Below are 16,908 nucleotides of genomic sequence, written 5' to 3' on the forward strand. Positions count from 1 at the left end.
TCTCTGAGTCGTGTCAAACAGACAGTTTGATGATTTGACCTTGTGTCTCCACAGGAATTAATGTTAAAGGATGAGTTATAATTGTCGGTCTCATGTGTCTTCCTCCTTTCCCTGAAACTGTCAGGGCAGTGGGACTCTATACTGGCAGGAGGCTGGAATATTAGTTGCTTTAACATCACCATTTCCAAGGTTCTCTATCTCAGACAATCCTTTCTCCTTTTAGTTGTGTCTGTTTAAAAACGCCAAGCTTTTCAGATGGCCAACATCCTCTTGATGTTGTTCACTCTTGACGTTTTTCATCCTTTTGATGTTGTTCACTGTGGTCCATCAGTGGAATTGATTATGAAATTCAAGGTAAGGATGCTGCTGACTTTTGGAAGGTGTCCCCAGATATCTGTTTGGTAATCTTATGGAATTATATATTATCATTTCTCCCAAAAAAGAGCCACTCTAATAATACATTGTTCAGGGAACTTTGAGTTTATTTAAAAACGATGCGTTAGCACCACTGTGAACTTTAGAAACTACATGTTCTGGAAACTATGTGCAGAGTTTCCTTAAGAAGTATGTTATTTGCTATGCTTTTTAGTTGGTATATCTTTTCTTAAGAATATAGGTCCTAATATATTTTTAAAACTTGCAGATTTAGACTTATCTTTGAGTTGGGTACTTAGATTTTCTATCACATTGTGCTTGGTTTTAACATTCAGGAGAAAATCACATTGAACAACACAATCTCCTTCTACCAGGTAATTTTTTGGACATCTGGGATTTGAAAGATGCTTCACTTTGATTAGCACTGTGTTCTGTTATTCTCTATTAATCAAGCACCAGATAATTATTAGGAATCTTCTAGGGGTGGGTGAGCCTTTCACGGGTGGCTGATTCATTTTGGGATCCCTGCCCAGACGGTCATTAAGTAGTGTCAGCCAGTGAAGAGCTGGGCACCTGCTCTGCTTGACATGAATCAAGACAACTTTATTTCTCTTGAGCCAAACAAACAAATGAAACACTCCCTGCAACCTTCAACAAAACAACAACAATGAAGAGAGGAGTCTGCCTGCCAAGCAATCTAGGCTTGAACCAACTGCTGCTCAATAAACATCATTCCCTGGAGGCCGTCTCTGCCCACCCTCTGATTCTCTTGACCTGTCTTGTTCCACAGTGGACAGCAGGTTTACTATGGAGCTCTGTTTGATCTTCTGTCACTAACTTACATCTGTGGTTCGTTTTGATTGTCCTGCTGGTACTTTTGTTCAGCTGTGGCTGTCGCGTGCTTGTTAGAGGTATGGAAAAACGCAGTATTCGGTGACATTTATCAATGTGTATCCAGAGATCTGAGACTTTTTAGGTAAAAACTCAAGCAACAGTCAACTTTTGTGAGATGAATAAATGTGGTAATTTAGACATTTATGAGCTACTGTAAATCTTTTCTGCACAATGCTTTGAAAAATTGTTTTCAGATTTTCTTTCTTTCCGTAACTCCTACAATACTTGGACATAATTGATTTTCCATGATTACACATAGCTTCTCCAACTCATATAGAGTGTCATCTCAAAACACATTTTCCAATTTTAAAGATTTGTCATTAGCTAAGACAAATCTGGTTGGGTTTCTTTTTTGTTTTGTTTTGTTTTTTCCTTTATGGACCATATTGGAAGTTTTCACTTGGACATTCATACTTTATTTTCTCTCAGAGGACTTTGTCAGTAGGCAGAAGATAAGAAGACAAGTTAGTTTGCCTTGAGAGTATCTCTCAGTTACTACAGTGCAGGAGAGGAACGTGTTGGCTAACTCATGGACCCTTGCTAGTCATTCTCAAACTTTAGTGTGCATCAGAGGTACCTGGGGATCTTGTCTTAGAATATAATTCTTGGGTTCCACTTCTGGAGAGCCTGATTTAGTAGGATTGAGATCTATTTTTGTTTTTGGTAATCTGTATTTTTTTTTAGCAAGCATTCCAATACCTGTGATGTGCATTCTACAGAAGCACATTGTGTGAAATACAGACCCAGGGCTGCTTATTCTACCACGAGGAACAGTTGCTGAAGCAGGTAAGACTACTGGTCATGGCAAACTCTGTTCATATCATAATTAAGAGAAAAGATGTCTCTAGATCTAATGTTATAACTATGTGTCCTAGGCTGGGTTCCCTAGGAGCAGAGCCTAAGACAGGCAACAAATTGTATGTGATTTATTGGAGGGGTCTTAGGAGAAAGGGAGTAAGGGAAGTGGGTGAGGGCAAGACAAGGAGCTAAGCAAGGCTGTGGTCTCAGTTGGAGGTTGGCTTTAGCCTGATTCCATGGGGAGCAGTGGAACATGAATTCCACCACATAGTCCTTGAGGAAAGTCAATCAGACTTTTGTATTCCATGTCAGTCACTGTTGACAAGCTGCCCTGGGGTGGATGGGTGATGTAACCTCATGGAGGAGGACATCCCTATCCTACACAGGGCAGCTTCCCTGGGAGGAAGCCTCTGGAGCCACTAGCAACCCACACTCATGGCAGCCGGGGGATGGGTGCACCTGCCAGGTAGAGGGGATCTACGAGGGGCACCATCAGTATTCATTGCATTATGACAACATGGAGTCATGTGGGAGGCTTTTCACAGTGTGGCTTCTGTTCTTGGTCCCTCCGACTGCTCTTGCTGTAGTAATTTATTTAGTAAGCTTACTGTTATTATGATTTTTTTTTTTAATTGCAAGGGAAAATATGGACAGCACGTATACTTGGCTTTTTTCTTTGTCATATTTTTCCTCCTGTGCTTTAGTAAGGATTGTCATCCTGTAGCAAAGTGTAGAAAACATGGCAACCTCCTTTGTCAATTTTGTTTCCTAGTCTCAATGAGATGAACAATGACTTCAAATATTGAATTATGGATCCTCAGGCTGTAGTGATATCTTAATGTGTTTTACTCAAAACTTCATTTGCAGATGATTCTGTCTCATGCTTCTTGTAATGATATTGCTTGCGGGGGAGTTCCCTTGTTGTAGGACCTTCAATGAGAAATATGATGTTCTGGAAACGATTGAACTGGTTGTCATTGGTTACTTGGCTTTATTAAATAAAGCAGATTCTTTTAAATTGCGTTCTGTGGAACATTAGTGTCCTTTGCACTGTGTTCTACAAAAAAAAGTTCTGTGCTCGAATATTTTTGGTGGCATTCTGTGTATGATATTCCCCTCTTGGAGATTCACAAAGCACTTTGGCCCTTGAAAGACTAAATATTCTGCAGGAAAGAAAACTTCTTACCTTTGTTTAACTGATTGTTTTTCAAATCTATTTGCTCATGGAAGAGCCTCCTGTCATGACTGCCTCCTCCTTTTTTTTTTTTTTTCTCAGAATATATGTTACCATCTCACAGAACACAGTTTGGAGAATACTGGTATAAAACATCATTCCTCATCATGTGTTATCAGAGCATTGGTAAGCAACAAAGAACTAGTTCCACCCTTTTACCTTGTAAACCCAGCCCTTGACATCTTATTTACATGCAAGGCAAGTGCAAAGCAGGTTTGGGGACAGGACAGTCTCTGGAGTACAAGGACAAGTTTTTGTTTTCTATGCTGAAGGGGCCATAAAAACGGTAACGTATTTAATGAGGCCTCACTGTAGCTATTTTAGCCTCTATAAAACATCTTATTCAGCCTAACCTACAATTACTTAATGGACAGCGTTTTACAAACAGCTAGTCTCCAGCCTCAAATGTTTATTAAGTGTCTGTTCCTTTTGGAGCCACTTTACTAAGGAGAGTCATGCAAGATTAAAAAGACAGAATATTAAAAATTCAGCCAAGACACACCAGGGCTACCCTGATGATAACAACTGTGGTGTAACGTTTTTGAATTCATATGGATTCCCATGTTCTCAGTAAAAGATACCCTACCATTTCCCAACATTCTTTCATTAAAAGAATTATTTGGACCATCATGGGTATTTGGCATTTCTTTTTTGCATAAAACAGATCTGCTGTGAGTTGTATTTTTCTAAGAAATGTTGAGTTGTAAAAGATAAAGGTGAATGGATATTTATTTATTTTATACAGCACTTTAAAGTTTGCAGAAAACTCCCCCTCTGACTGTCATTTTTGTACTTACAAAAATCCCATGAGAATGGCAGTATTACAAGCACCACAAAAGTGACCAGTGTCCCTCATCCGGCAATGTAAAACCAGATACCTACACCAAGGTTTGCAGCAATAAAAAGAAAGGTTTTTATGGCAGGGTGCCAAGCAAGGAGATCTAGGCAACTGAATGCTCAAATCCGGACCTCCCTGATGGCTTGCAGGCAAGGATTTTTATTTTTTTTTATTTTTATTTTTTTGAAATGGAGTTTCACTCTTTTTGCCCAGGCTGGAGTGCAATGGCACGAACTCGGCTTACAGCAACCTCCGCCTCCTGGGTCAAGTGATTCTCCTGCCTCAGCCTCCTGAGTAGCTGGGATTACAGGCATGCACCACCACCCTGGCTAATTTTGTAATTTTAGTAGAGACGGGGTTTCTCCATGTTGGTCAGGCTGGACTTGAACTCCTGACCTCAGGTGATCCACCTGCCTCGGCCTCCCAAAGTGCTGGAATTACAGGCGTGAGCCACCGCACCCGGCCAACCGCAGGCAAGGATTTTTAAAGGGAGGAGTAAATTACAAGAAAGGAGAAGGTACAGGCGAAATTATTAAACAATACATAGAGGTTACATATTGGTTTAGACCTGAAAGGGCAGGATACACAGGTCATAGATAGATTCAGACGTTCTGATTTGTGATTGGTTGGGGAAGAAAAGCTTTGTTTTAAAATTTGAAGTCAATGAAAGAATGTTGACTGGTTACAGGGAGTGACCTTTTCCGAGCCCCTCAGGAAGAAACTTAGAATAAAGGATGATGGTTAAAATTTAGTATTTCTTTCCCCTGTGTCTGAGATCTGTGTGCCAGGAGATCCTTTGGTGGGAGTCCCCAGTGGAGGTCTGAGTTTCTGAAAGACAACTCAGGGATATATGCTAAAATGTTATCTTTGGGTTATATAGGGAAAGCAAGTATCTCTGGGACTCTGAATTTTTTCGCTGTTGTTTTACACTGCTATTCCCTTTTTGTTTAACAAATTACTTATTTACTTTTGGGACTAGCTAAGTAGCCAGTGTATTTTTTGAAGGAATTCAGGATTTTTCTTGATTTCCATGGTTTGGGTCCATAGGCCCCTAAAAAAAGGAGTCCCTGTCCCATCACAAGGACTCCTGGAAGGCTGGCCAGAGCAGCCTCACAGATTTCAGGAGCTTAATTGTTATTCAACTGGATCGTTATCCTACGTGACAGGCTTTCCTGGGATTTTCTTTTTGCATCGTAAGAAAATTCTAGAAGCAAATCACAAGACTTTCCCTTCCTTGCTCTTATTTCCCTCCTGTTTACTTATGCTCTACCAGCTTAGCATCCAGACCCAACAACAGCTTCCTTTTCTGCTCCCTGATCCATTGCTTAGCAATAGTTACCTCTTGAGTCATGGGAGGGTGATAATCCTCGTGTGTGTGCATGAGTGTGTACACGTGTAGGAGTTGATGGGGAGTGAAGTAGTCAGAGGCCATATTTAGACAGAGTCCTGCATTCTCTGCTGAGGAATATGGATTTTCTCTACTAGGAAGCCTAAGTAATTTAGGACCATGGATCCTTTGGATAGTGTAGAAGATAGTCTGAAAACACAGGAAGCTGTTGCATGAACATGGCAGACAGATAGTGAGGTCTGGAAAATGGGCATAACTGAGGTAATAGAAAGGACAAGGCCATATATGAGTGAGATTTCTGAGGTAGAATAGACTGGGTTGAGTGGAAAGAGAGACACAGGAACTAAAGATATCTGTGTGGTTTCTAATTTGGGTGGATTCTAGTGCTATCACCTGGGAAGAGAAGAGTGGGGAGAGAAATGAGTTGGTGGGGTAGGGCAGGGACAGTCAAAAAGATAAAGTCACTTTAAGGACATGCTAAGTTTGAAATGAGATATTTAGAAAGCAGCTTAAAATATTGGTCTCTTTCTTAACAGAGAAAGAGAACAAAACCTGAGATTTAGGTCTGGCACTAAACAGTGTATAAAGACCTGGGCATGGATGGATGCCTCCAGGAAGAGTGTGGTGCCAGAATAAGTCACCCACACAACTCAGGTATATTTCCAACATGTCACATGTCTTTATGGCTCATAAGTCAACTTCACTTCACTAGAATCCCCTTTTTTTTCATCTGGGGGAAAACTTAATTTCGCTGATTTGAGTTTATCCTCCTCTTATGCGGTGTGGAGTCTTTAGAGTGCAGATTGGTGGTCTGGTCTTTGGTCATCCGTCTGTGGAGGTCACTGCTAAAGCTGCCACCATCCTCCTGGATTCCTTCTTCTCTGCCATAGCTATGCCATATGAGGCTGCCTGTGGTTTTGTCTGCCTGGCATGCACTCCACCCAGCCTTTCCACTTGGGGTTTTGCTGTCAACACTGTAGACTAAAAGGGAGCATGGGCTTCTCTGCGACCCTTTGGCATGTCTCTTCCCCTTCCTCCCTCCTCTCGCCCAGAGACATCTCTTGTTAGTCTGGAAAAGGGAGAGAAGGAAGAAAGGATGAAGCCCCCACTGTATTACTTCTCATATTAGCTCCCATTTTCTCTCCAAACCACCGAGTCTTCTTAAGGGCTAAACATTGTTCTTCAGGGAAATAAAAGCCAGATGGACTTGCTGGCTATTGCTGGTTTTGACCCTGATGGATGCTTTCCTGAGGTTATGGAGTATCAAGACTGCCACCAACATCCATCTGGAGCAAGATGGCCGAATAGGAACAGCTCCAGCCTCCAGCTCCCAGCACGAGTGACAGAGAAGACGGGTGATTTCTGCATTTTCAACTGAGGTACAGGGTTCATCTCACTAGGGAGTGCTGGACAATCGGTGCTGGTCAGCTGGTGCAGCCCAACCAGCGACAGCTGAAGCAGGGCAAGGCATCACCTCACCTGGGAAGCGCAAGGGGGAAGGGAATCCCTTTAGAAACTGAGACACACAGCACCTGGAAAATCGAGTAACTCCCACCCTAATACTGCACTTTACCAAAGGTCTTAGCAAACGGCACACCAGGAGATTATATACCACACCTGTCCGGGAGGGTAACATGCCCACGGAGCCTCCCTCATTGCTAGCACAGCAGTCTGAGATCTAACTGCAAGGCAGCAACGAGGCTGGGGGAGGGGTACCCGCCATTGCTGAGACTTAAGTAGGTAAACAAAACCTCTGGGAAACTCGAACTGGGTGGAGCCCACTGCAGCTCAAGGAGGCCTGCCTGTCTCTGTAGAGTACACCTCTGGGGACAGGGCACAGCTAAACAAAAAGCAGCAGAAACCTCTGCAGATGTAAATGTCCCTGTCTGACAGCTTTGAAGACAGCAGTGGATCTCCCAGCACGGAGGTTGAGATCTGAGAATGGACAGACTGCCTGCTCAAGTGGGTCTCTGACCCCTGAGTAGCCTAACTGGGGGACGTCCCCCACTAGGTGCAGACTGACACCTCACACCTCACATGGCGGGGTACACCCCTGAGACGAAGCTTCCAGAGCAAGAATCAGACAGCAGCACTTGCTATTCGGCAATATTCTATCTTCTGCAGCCTCCGCTGCTGATACCCAGGGAAACAGGGTCTGGAATGGACCTCAAGCAATCTCCAACAGACCTACAGCTGAGGGTGCTGACTGTTAGAAGGAAAACTAACAAACAGGAAGGACACCCACACCAAAACCCCATCAGTACGTCACCAGCATCAAAGACCAAAGGCAGATAAAACCACAAAGATGGGGAAAAAGCAGGGCAGAAAAGCTGGAAATTCAAAAAATCAGAGCGCATCTTCCCCTCCAAAGGATCACAGCTCATCGCCAGCAACGGATCAAAGCTGGACGGAGAATGACTTTGACGAGTTGAGAGAAGAAGGCTTCAGTCTATCAAACTTATCAGAGCTAAAAGAGGAACTACGTACCAAGTGCAAAGAAACTAAAAATCTTGAAAAAAGAATGGAAGAATGGATAACTAGAATAATCAATGCAGAGAAGGCCATAAACAAACTGACAGAGATAAAAACCATGACACGAGAAATACGTGACAAATGCACAAGCTTCAGTAACCAACTCGATCAACTGGAAGAAAGAGTATCAATGATTGAAGATCAAATGAATGAAATGAAGTGAGAAGAGAAGTCTAGAGAAAAAAAAGGAAAAAGAAATGAACAAAGTTTCCAAGAAGTATGGGATTATGTGAAAAGGCCAAATCTACGTCTGATTGGTGTGCCTGAAAGTGAGGGGGAAAATGGAACCAAGTTGGAAAATACTCTTCAAGATATCATCCAGGAGAACTTCCCCAACCTAGTAAGGCTGGCCAACGTTCAAATTCAGGAAATACAAAGAACGCCACAAAGATACTCCTCGAGAAGAACAACTCCAAAACACATAATTGCCAGATTCACCAAAGTTGAAATGAAGGAAAAAATCTTAAGGGCAGCCAGAGAGAAAGGTCGGGTTACCCACAAAGGGAAGCCCATCAGACTAACAGCAGATCTCTCAGCAGAAACTCTACAAGCCAGAAGAGAGTGGGGGCCAATATTCAACATTCTTAAAGAAAAGAATTTTAAACCCAGAATTTCATATCCAGCCAAACTAAGTTTCATAAGTGAAGGAGAAATAAAATCCTTTACAGATAAGCAAATGCTTAGAGATTTTGTCACCACCAGGCCTGCCCTACAAGAGATCCTGAAGGAAGCACTAAACATGGAAAGGAACAACCGGTACCAGCCATTGCAAAAACATGCCAAAATGTAAAGACTATCGATGCTAGGAAGAAACTGCATCAACTAACGAACAAAATAACCAGCTAATATCACAATGACAGGATCAAGTTCACACATAACAATATTAACCTTGAATGTAAATGGACTAAATGGTCCAATTAAAAGACACAGACTGGCAAATTGGATAAAGAGTCAAGACCCATCAGTTTTCTGTATTCAGGAGACCCATCTCACATGCAGAGACACATATAGGCTCAAAATAAAGGGATGGAGGAAGATCTACCAAGCAAATGGAGAAGAAGAAAAAGCAGGGGTTGCAATCCTAGTGTCTGATAAAACAGACTTTAAACCAGCAAAGATCAAAAGAGACAAAGAAGGCCATTACATAATGGTAAAGGGATCAATTCAACAGGAAGAGCTAACCTAAATATATATGCACCCAACAAAGGAGCACCCAGATTCATAAAGCAAGTCCGTAAAGACTTACAAAGAGACTTAGACTCCCATACAATAATAATGGGAGACTTCAACACCCCACTGTCAACATTAGACAGATCAACGAGACAGAAAGTTAACAAAGATATCCAGGAATTGAACTCAGCTCTGCACCAAGCAGACTTAATAGACATCTACAGAACTCTCCACCCCAAATCAACAGAATATGCATTCTTCTCAGCACCACATCGCACTTATTCCAAAATTGACCACATAGTTGGAAGTAAAGCACTCCTCAGCAAACGTAAAAGAACAGAAATTATAACAAACTGTCTCTCAGACCACAGTGCAATCAAACTGGAACTCAGGACTAAGAAAATCAATCAAAACGGCTCAACTACATGGAAACTGAACAACCGGCTCCTGAATGACTACTGGGTACATAACGAAATGGAGGCAGAAATAAAGATGTTCTTTGAAACCAATGAGAACAAAGATACAACATACCAGAATCTCTGGGACACATTTAAAGCAGTGTGTAGAGGGAAATTTATAGCACTAAATGCCCACAAGAGAAAGCAGGAAAGATCTAAAATTGACACTCTAACATCACAATTAAAAGAACTGGAGAAGCAAGAGCAAACACATTCAAAAGCTAGCAGAAGGCAAGAAATAACTAAGATAAGAGCAGAACTGAAGGAGATAGAGACACAAAAAACCCTCCAAAAAATCAATTAATCCAGACCTGGTTTTTTGAAAAGATCAACGAAATTGATAGACCACTAGCAAGACTAATGAAGAAAAGAGAGAAGAATCAAATAGACACAATAAAAAATGGTAAAGAGGATATCACCACCGACCCCACAGAGATACAAACTACCATCAGAGAATACTATAAATACCTCTACACAAATAAACTAGAAAACCTAGAAGAAATGGATAATTTCCTGGACACTTACACTCTCCCAGGACTAAACCAGGAAGAAGTTGAATCCCTGAATAGACCAATAGCAGGCTCTGAAATTGAGGCAATAATTAATAGCCTACCAACCAAAAAAAGTCCAGGACCAGACGGACTCACAGCCGAATTCTACCGGAGGTACAAGGAGGAGCTGGTACCATTCCTTCTGAAACTATTCCAATCAATAGAAAAAGAGGAAATCCTCCCTAACTCATTTTATGAGGCCAACATCATCCTGATACCAAAGCCTGGCAGAGACACAACAAAAAAGAGAATTTTAGACCAATATCCCTGATGAACATCGATGCAAAAATCCTCAATAAAATCCTGGCAAACCAAATCCAGCAGCACATCAAAAAGCTTATCCATCATGATCATGTGGGCTTCATCCCTGGGATGCAAGGCTGGTTCAACATACGCAAATCAATAAACGTAATCCAGCATATAAACAGAACCAAAGACAAAAACCACATGATTATCTCAATAGATGCAGAAAAGGCCTTTGACAAAATTCAACAGCCCTTCATGCTAAAAACGCTCAATAAATTCGGTATTGATGGAATGTATCTCAAAATAATAAGAGCTATTTATGACAAACCCACAGCCAATATCATACTGAATGGGCAAAAACTGGAAGCATTCCCTGTGAAAACTGGCACAAGACAGGGATGCCCTTTCTCACCACTCCTATTCAACATAGTGTTGGAAGTTCTGGCTAGGGCAATCAGGCAAGAGAAAGAAATCAAGGGTATTCAGTTAGGAAAAGAAGAAGTCAAATTGTCCCTGTTTGCAGATGACATGATTGTATATTTAGAAAACCCCATTGTCTCAGCCCAAAATCTCCTTAAGCTGATAAGCAACTTCAGCAAAGTCTCAGGATACAAAATCAATGTGCAAAAATCACAAGCATTCTTATACACCAGTAACAGACAAACAGAGAGCCAAATCATGAATGAACTTCCATTCACAATTGCTTCAAAGAGAATAAAATACCTAGGAATCCAGCTTACAAGGAATGTAAAGGACCTCTTCAAGGAGAACTACAAACCACTGCTCAGTGAAATCAAAGAGGGCACAAACAAATGGAAGAACATACCATGCTCATGGATAGGAAGAATCAATATCGTGAAAATGGCCATACTGCCCCAGGTAATTTATAGATTCAATGCCATCCCCATCAAGCTACCAATGAGTTTCTTCACAGAATTGGAAAAAACTGCTTTAAAGTTCATATGGAACCAAAAAAAAGCCCGCATTGCCAAGACAACCCTAAGTCAAAAGAACAAAGCTGGAGGCATCACACTACCTGACTTCGAACTGTACTACAAGGCTACAGTAACCAAAGCAGCATGGTACTGGTACCAAAACAGAGATATAGACCAATGGAACAGAACTTGGCCCTCAGAAATAATACCACACAACACATCTACAGCCATCTGATCTTTGACAAACCTGAGAGAAACAAGAAATGGGGAAAGGATTCCCTATTTAACAAATGGTGCTGGGAAAATTGGCTAGCCATAAGTAGAAAGCTGAAACTGGATCCTTTCCTTACTCCTTATACGAAAATTAATTCAAGATGGGTTAGAGACTTAAATGTTAGACCTAAAACCATAAAAACCCTAGAAGAAAACCTAGGTAATACCATTCATGACTTAGACATAGGCAAGGACTTCATGTCTAAAACACCAAAAGCAACAGCCACAAAAGCCAGAATTGACAAATGGGATCTAATTAAACTAAAGAGCTTCTGCACAGCAAAAGAAACTACCATCCGAGTGAACAGGCAACCTACAGAATGGGAGAAAATTTTTGCAATCTACTCATCTGACAAAGGGCTAATATCCAGAACCTACAAAGAACTCAAACAAATTTACAAGAAAAAAACAAACAACCCCATCAAAAACTGGGCAAAGGATACAAACAGACATTTCTCAAAAGAAGACATGCATACAAGCCAACAGACACATGAAAAAATGCTCATCATCACTGGCCATCAGAGAAATGCAAATCAAAACCACAGTGAGATACCATCTCACACCAGTTAGAATGGCAATCATTAAAAAGTCAGGAAACAACAGGTGCTGGAGAGGATTTGGAGAAATAGAAACACTTTTACACTGTTGGTGGGATTGTAAACTGGTTCAACCATTGTGGAAAACAGTATGGTGATTCCTCAAGGATCTAGAACTAGAAATACCATATGACCCAGCCATCCCATTACTGGGTATATACCCAAAGATTATAAATCATGCTGCCATAAGGACACATGCACATGTATGTTTATTGCGGCACTATTCACAATAGCAAAGACTTGGAATCAACCCAAATGTCCATCAGTGACAGACTGGATTAAGAAAATGTGGCACATATACACCATGGAATACTATGCAGCCATAAAAAAGGATGAGTTCGTATCCTTTGTAGGGACATGGATGCAGCTGGAAATCATCATTCTCAGCAAACTATCGCAAGAACAGAAAACCAAACACTGCATGTTCTCACTCATAGGTGGGAATTGAACAATGAGATCACTTGGACTCTGGAAGGGGAACATCACACACCGAGGCCTATTATGGGGAGGGGCGAAGAGGGAAGGATGGAATTGGGAGTTATACCTGATGTAAATGACGAGTTGATGGGTGCTGACGAGTTGATGGGTACAGCACACCAACATGGCACAAGTATACATATGTAACAAACCTGCACGTCGTGCACATGTACCCTAGAACTTAAAGTATATTAAAAAAAAAAAAAAAAAAAAAAAAGACTGCCACCAGCTTGAACTGGGGGAAGGAAATAATGCAGGGAGGAAAAAAGGCTAATATCTTAAAATACTATCTAGCCATAGTATTAGAGTAAGAAGAGAAGGCGAGCAAACCTGTGGGCTACAGAGTGTGGATCCAAGAAGGAGCAGAAAGGTGGCATCCAAGGAAGAAGCCAGAAAGCTCCTAGAGGGCGACAAAATCATCACTCTGAGGACACAAAGACACAAGGCAGAGTCCCACATGTGATGCAACGGGATGGGAACTGAACATGGCAGAAGTGAGCAGCTGGGTTCAGAACCCGGTGTCTTTAAAGTATGCCTATGGCCTAGTCTGCAGTTGGGAGGTCAGACTGGGTTCAGATGGACCCACCTCTGTCTTATGGGTGATTATGTCATGACACAAAGTGTTTTCCTGATCTTATCTCTCTTATCTGTTTCTCTAATACCTCCTACCCTGGACTACAAGTCCCTTGGGGCCAGAACAGTGCCCTTTACCTTCTTATACCCTCGGCCCCTAGCACAATGTCTGATGCATAGTGGATTTGTAATTTAGATTTAATGAATGACTATAGGCCAACGTTTTCCAAGAAGGTCAACATTTTCTCTGCCCAGATATAGGGCTGAAATTATCCAAGATCTGAGGGGAATTTCCCTTTAGTTCTGTGCTGGAGAGCAGCAAGAGCTCTGAGGCCTTTGAACTTAGGTCTAGTAATCTGGTTTCCAGTGATAAGGGTGGTTAGCACCATTGATAGTGGAGTGAAAGATAGGGTTTGGACATTTGCTTGTTTTCTCCCTTCATTTGTACCCTAATGCAGACATTGGGGTCTTAACATTTTAGAAATATTTTAACTCATGGATGCAATTCAGAAATAAATCAGTTTAGACTGGGCACGGTGATTCAGGCCTGTAATCCCAGTACTTGGGGAGGCCGAGGTGGGGGGATCACTTAAGGTCAGCAGTTCGAGACCAGTCTGGCCAACATGGCGAAACTCTGTCTCTACTAAAAATACAAAAAATTGGCTGGGTGTGGTGGCACCCACCTGTAATCTCAGTTACTCGGGAGGCTGAGGGCATGAGAATCTCTTGAACGTGGGAAGTGGAGGTTGCAGTGGGTGGAGATTGTGCCACTGCACTCCAGCCTGGGTGACAGAGTGAGACCCTGTCTCAGAAACAAAAATTTATCACAGATCTGCACATTGCACAAGGCACTGTGAGAAATATTGGCGTATAAAGAGAAGCCAGATGCAAGGCCTTGTTTTTTCAAAAAAAACTCCTGGTTAGGAAGTTAAGAAAGTTAGTAAATGGCTATAATTCATAGAAAAATAAAAGTGCAAGTGTTGAAACAAAATAAAGGAATCGGGGAGGGAGAGTTTCTACTTGATTAAAACTATAGATTATTTAGAACTTCCCATTTATTAGTTATCCCAATTAAAAGTTGTTTCACTGAATCTTGCAAAGCAGAAAGGCACTTAATTTGTGTATTTATCTTCTGCAAAAAATCTTGAAAGCACAAAATAAGAAAATTTTGGGTGGGGTCTAGGTTATGGCAATGGCTTTTTTCCCAACAAAAAAGGTTTAAGAAGGAGAGAGAAGATTTTTGAAAAAGAGCCAGATTCACTGTTTCCATTTATGGAGAAGTATATGATTTTTGCCAAGGAATTACACACGGCAGACTGTATCCTTTTTTAGCTTCTAAATCAAAGTTGGAGAGATACACAGTTTGGAATTAGTTCAGCTGTGTTTGAAGTTGCTCAGAGATCCTTAGGTGAAAGGTGGTGTGTAAACCCAAATAAATATTCTTGTTATTTCATTATTGTTGTGATGAGTTATGTTGTCAGGAACGCAGACTGCTGGGATCAGACTGGGAGAACGAAGTGTAATGCGTATCACCTAAAGATTGTATTTCACAGCTGTAAACACCCAAAAAAACTTCTGGCAGAGAATCATCAGCTGTAAATTTACAACCTGCACAGGCATCCAAGCTTTGTTGGGGAAAAAACAATCTCCTGAAAATATGTTATTCTAAATGTTTGGCTTCTAAGAGAATCTTATTTATGTATTTTTAGTAAGCATGGCGGTAGAAAGGGGTTGAAAAGGAAGGAGGGGATCTCAAAAGCACTTTGAAGAACCTGCTGATTTTTCTTTGTTTTCCTCCTCCCCTCCAACATGACATTTTCAGCTTCCTTATAAAGCTAGCCCTTTGGGTTGAAATAGCTAGTGAAGTCACATTTATTGAGTACTCGCTGGGTGCTTGGGCTAGGGCTGGTTCTTTGGGGACTTTAGATGTTTAAGGTTTGCCATTTTGGAGTGTTGAGCTAAGAGGAAAAGACTAACCTATGGAAAAGCATAAAAGACCTTCCTTAGAAGAGTATCTGTCATTAAATGCTGGACATGTGGTTTGGAGTATCTGGGCTGGAGAGGTCAGGGCAGTGGCACAAATGAGGGCTCCCTGGTGTCTTAGAAATTTAAATGACCTTTACGGGGAAAATTCCCCTTGTCCATTGTGACAACAGAACAGCCAGAGGAGAGCAAGAGGCACAGAAATGCTGCTCTGCCCTCCAGGAAGATGGGAGCTTCTTCCTTGGTACCCAGGCACCAAGAGCACGCCTTGGCTGCTCAAGGTGAGGAAGTGCCCTAGAGGCCCAAGGTGGATGACATGGCCATAGGGAAAAGCAGGCACCAAAGCTTGGAACTCATTTCCCCAGGATCCTTTGTTCGTCCTAAACTGTGAAGCTCAGATCATGTTCCTGGAGCTGACAGCCATGACCTTGCCTACTGCTCACAGCCCCTTTCTCAGACCTGGTGGAACAATGTGAGGTGGGAGTTTCTGGGGGGCCTGGGCAGTTGCTCGGCGTTCTGTTTTTCCTGATTGGATCTGGAAAGGCTGCCTGTGGCAAGAGAATTCTGAGGTGAGCCTCTCTTCCCAAGCCAGGCGCGTGATCTGGCACATTTGAACTCTATTCAAGAAGGTCTGCTCCTCCAGATCCCTAGCCCAAGAGAGCAACGGGGTCACACACACAGAAAGACACTGAGCTTGCCTGTGTCACCCCATCTGCTCACACAGGTTATCCATGGCTGCAAAGTGCCTTGCAGCGATTTGGGAGTCTGCAGGGTATGCCTGGCCCGTGCTTATGAGCAAGTTCAGCCGGCAATAAGTGCATCCATTTAGACTCATGCCCTGTTCTGCGCAGTCTCTGGAGGCATGTCCACTTGCAGCATTTAGTCTCCCTCTGGACAGTGCCCTAATGTGCTAGAGCCCTCGAGGTGCCCAGCTGGGAAAGGGTAAGTACACTAGGAAGCAGTTCCCCTCTTGAGAGCGTACAATGTTAGAGGGATTCCAAGGTAGGGCTGTCTTTGGTCTGAGCACCCTACAGAGTTCTTAGTGAATTCGCTCTTGTGATTTTTGCTTGTACCTTCCCTTCCATAGCCTGTAAGGAAGAGTTCAGTGGGGAGGCTGGGATGAGAACAGTTCTAAGGGATAGTCTGTGTGTGATGAAAACGGCGGCTCTCCTTACCCCTATTTATTTTGCCTAAATATACACATTAAGGCTTTAAATGAAAAACTACATTTGAATTACATTACATGATATATAATAATATATACAATTACATTATTCTGTCCCATCCGACCCAATCCCAAATCCAAACTCCAGAGGTAACCACCATGAATCTAGCTGTTTCTTTTGGCCTTTATAGTTACATTTCTTTTTGAAAATAATTTTAAAACATGTTTTAAGACACAAGGTCTCACTCTGTTGCCTAGGCTGGTGTGCAGCGGCAAAATCATAGCTTGAACTCCTGGGCTCAAGCAATCCTCCTGCCTCAACCTCCTCAGTAGCTGGGACTATGGACATGCGCCAACCCACCCAGCTAACATAGTCCTATTTCTGACTAATATGTTTGTACCACACAGTTTTGGTTTGTTGGTTTGAACATCACCTGTTAATTTATTATTGTAGTAAATGAA

General features: G+C 42.1%; 1 long non-coding RNA gene across 1 annotated transcript; it reads left to right on the forward strand.

Moving 5' to 3' along the window:
* The first annotated feature begins 892 nt into the window (after positions 1 to 892).
* LOC117098005 lies at positions 893 to 3,977 on the forward strand. Its single transcript, XR_004443135.1, has 3 exons — positions 893 to 1,286; positions 1,954 to 2,055; positions 3,344 to 3,977. It is a non-coding gene; the product is annotated as an uncharacterized LOC117098005 (long non-coding RNA).
* The last annotated feature ends 12,931 nt before the right edge of the window (positions 3,978 to 16,908 follow it).

The sequence above is a fragment of the Trachypithecus francoisi genome, unplaced genomic scaffold (assembly GCF_009764315.1).
Source record: "Trachypithecus francoisi isolate TF-2019V2 unplaced genomic scaffold, Tfra_2.0 Lachesis_group15, whole genome shotgun sequence".
Taxonomy (NCBI): Eukaryota; Metazoa; Chordata; class Mammalia; order Primates; family Cercopithecidae; genus Trachypithecus; species Trachypithecus francoisi.